Source organism: Callorhinus ursinus, unplaced genomic scaffold (assembly GCF_003265705.2).
Source record: "Callorhinus ursinus isolate GAN/ISIS: 27379988/994484 unplaced genomic scaffold, GSC_fseal_2.0 scaffold61, whole genome shotgun sequence".
NCBI classification, from domain to species: Eukaryota; Metazoa; Chordata; class Mammalia; order Carnivora; family Otariidae; genus Callorhinus; species Callorhinus ursinus.
This window is the reverse complement of record NW_027397123.1, coordinates 2,097,317-2,101,437: the sequence shown is the minus strand read 5'-3', so window position 1 is coordinate 2,101,437 and position 4,121 is coordinate 2,097,317.

The following is a 4,121-nucleotide window of genomic DNA, read 5'->3' as shown; positions in this document are numbered from 1 at the left end:
CTAACCAAGTCAAAATAAAAAAGGCTATTAATGAGGTGCAATAAAAAAGGGGGGCACTAACTGCTAGGATAAATGAGGCACAAGAGAGAATCAGTGATATAGAAGACCAAATGATGGAAAAGGAAGAGGTTGAGAAAAGGAGAGATAAACAACTACAGGATCACAAGGGCAGAATTTGAGAGATAAGCGATACGATAAGATGAAACAACATTAGAATAATTGGGATCCCAGAAGAAGAAAGAGAGAAAGGGGCAGAAGGTATATTGGAGCAAATTATAGCAGAGAACTTCCCTAGTGCGGGGAAGGAAACAGGCATCAAAATCCAAGAGGCACAGAGAACCCCTCTCAAAATCAATAAAAAATAGGTCAACACCCCAACATCTAATAGTAAAACTTACGAGTCTCAGAGACAAAGAGAAAATCTTGAAAGCAGCTCGGGAGAAGAGATATGTAACGTATAATGGTACAAACATTAGATTGGCAACAGACCTATCCACAGAGACGTGGCAGGCCAGAAAGGACTGGCATGATATCTTCAGAGCACTAAATGAGAAAAATATGTAGCCAAGAATACTATATCCAGCTAGGCTGTCATTGAAAATAGAAGGAGAGATAAAAAGCTTCCAGGACAAACAAAAACTAAAGGAATTGGCAAACACGAAACCAGCCCTACAAGAAATATTGAAGGGGGTCCTCTAAGCAAAGAGAGAGCCTAAAAGCAGCATAGACCAGAAAGGAACACAGACAATATACAGTAACAGTCACCTTACAGGCAATACAATGGCACTAAATTCATATCTTTCAATAGTTGCCCTGAATGTAAATGGGCTCAATGCCCCAATCAAAAGACACAGGCTATCAGATTGGATTAAAAAACAAGACCCATCGATATGCTGTCTGCAAGAGACTCATTTTAGACCCAAAGACACCCCCATATTGAAAGTGAGGGGGTGGAAAACCATTTACCATGCTAATGGACACCAAAAGAAAGCTGGGGTGGCAATCCTTATATCAGACAAATTAGATTTTAAACCAAAGACTGTAATAAGAGATGAGGAAGGACACTATATCCTACTTAAAGGGTCTATCCAACAAGAAGATCTAACAATTGTAAGTATCTATGCCCCTAACATAGGAGCAGCCAATTATATAAGGCAATTAATAACAAAATCAAAGAAATACATTGACAACAATACAATAATAGTGGGGGACTTTAACACCCCCCTCACTGAAATGGACAGATCATCTAAGCAAAAGATCAACAAGGAAATGACTTTAAATGACACACTGGACCAGATGGACTTCACAGACATATTCAGAACATTCCATCCCAAAGCAACGGAATACACATTCTTCTCTAGTGCCCATGGAACATTCTCCAGAATAGATCACATCCTAGGTCACAAATCAGATCTCAACCAGTACCAAAAGATTGGGATCATTCCCTGCATATTTTCAGACCATAATGCTTTGAAACTAGAACTCAATGACAAGAGGAAAGTCGGAAAGAACTCAAATACATGGAGGCTAAAGAGCATCCTACTAAAGAATGAATGGGTCAACCAGGAAATTAAAGAAGAATTAAAAAAATTCATGGAAACCAATGAAAATGAAAACACAACTGTTCAAAATCTTTGGGATGCAACAAAGGCAGTCCTAAGAGGAAAGTATATAGCAATACAAGCCTTTCTCAAGAAACAAGAAAGGTCTCAAATACACAACCTAACCCTACACCTAAAGGAGCTGGAGAAAAAACAGCAAATAAAGCCTAAACCCAGCAGGAGAAGAGAAATAATAAAGATCAGAGCAGAAATCAATGAACTAGAAACCAAAAGAACAGTAGAACATATCAACGAAACTAGGAGCTGGTTCTTTGAAAGAATTAACAAGATTGATAAACTCCTGGCCAGACTTATCAAAAAGAAAAGAGAAATGACCCAAATCAACAAAATCATAAATGAAAGAGGAGAGATCACAACCAACACCAAAGAAATACAAACAATTATAAGAACATATTATTAGCAACTCTATGCCAGCAAATTAGATAACCTGGAAGAAATGAATGCATTCCTAGAGATGTATCAACTACCAAAATTGAACCAGGAAGAAATAAAAAACCTGAACAGACCTATAACCACTAAGGAAATTGAAGCAGTCATTAAAATCTCCCAACAAACAAAAGCCCAGGGCCAGATGGCCTCCCAGGGGAATTCTACCAAGCATTTAAAGAAGAATTAATACCTATTCTCCTGAAACTGTTCCAAAAAACAGAAATGGAAGGAAAACTTCCAAACTCGTTTTATAAGGCCACCATTACCTTGATCCCCAAACCAGACAAAGACCCCATCAAAAAGGAGAATTACAGACTAATATCCTTGATGAACATGGATGCAAAAATTCTCACCAAAATACTAGCCAATAGGATCCAACAGTACATTAAAAGGATTATTCACCACGACCAAGTGGGATTTATCCCTGGGCTGCAAGGTTGGTTCCACATCCACAAATCAATCAACATGATACAATATATTAACAAAAGAAAGAACAAGAATCATATGATCCTCTCAATAGATGCAGAAAAAGCATTTGACAAAGTACAGCATCCTTTCTTGATCAAAACTCTTCAGAGTATAGGGATAGAGGGTACATACCTCAATATCATAAAAGCCATCTGTGAAAAACCCACAGCGAATATCATTCTCAATGGGGAAAAGCCGAGAGCTTTCCCCCTAAGGTCAGGAACTCGGCAGGGATGTCCACTATCACCACTGCTATTCAACATATTATTAGAAGTCCTAGCCACAGCAATCAGACAACAAAAAGAAATCAAAAGCATCCAAATCGGCAAAGAGGAAGTCAAACTCTCACTCTTTGCAGATGATATGATACTTTATGTGGAAAACCCAAAAGACTCCACCCCAAAACTGCTAGAACTCATACAGGAATTCAGTAAAGTGGCAGGATATAAAATCAATGCACAGAAATCAGTGGCATTCCTATACACCAACAACAAGACAGAAGAGAGACAAATTGAGGAGGGATCCCATTTACAATTGCACCCAAAACCATAAGATACCTAGGAATAAATCTAACCAAAGAGGCAAAGAATCTATACTCAGAAAACTATAAAATACTCATGAAAGAAATTGAGGAAGATACAAAGAAATGGAAAAACGTTCCATGCTCATGGATTGGAAGAACAAACATTGTGAAGATGTCAATGCTACCTAGAGCAATTTACACATTCAGTGCAATCCCCATCAAAATACCATCCACTTTTTTCAAAGAAATGGAACAAATAATCCTAAAACTTGTATGGAACCAGAAGAGACCCCGAATAGCCAGAGGAATGTTGAAAAAGAAAAGCAAAGCCGGTGGCATCACAATTCTGGACTTCCAGCTCTATTACAAAGCTGTCATCATCAAGACAGTGTGGTACTGGGACAAAAACAGACACATAGATCAATGGAACAGAATAGAGAGCCCAGAAATGGACCCTCAACTCGATGGTCAACTAATCTTTGACAAAGCAGGAAAGAATGTCCAATGGAAAAAAGACAGTCTCTTCAACAAATGGTGTTGGGAAAATTGGACAGCCAAATGCAGAAGAATGAAACTGGGCCATTTCCTTACACCACACACAAAAATAGACTCCAAATGGTTGAAAGACCTAAATGTGAGACAGGAGTCCATCAAAATCCTAAAGGAGAACACAGGCAGCAACCTCTCTGACCTCAGCCACAGCAACTTCTTCCTAGACACATTGCCAAAGGCAAGGGAAGCGAGGGCAAAAATGAACTATTGGGATTTCATCAAGATAAAAAGCTTTTGCACAGCAAAAGAAACAGTCAACAAAACCAAAAGGCAACCGACAGAATGGGAGAAAATATTTGCAAATGACATATCAGATAAAGGGCTAGTATCCAAAATCTATAAAGAACTTATCAAACTCAACACCCAAAGAACAAATAATCCAATCAAGAAATGGGCAGAAGACATGAACAGACATTTTTCCAAAGAAGACATCAAAATGGCCAACAGACACATGAAAAAGTGCTCAACATCACTTGGCATCAGGGAAATCCAAATCAAAACCTCAATGAGCTACCACCTCATACCAG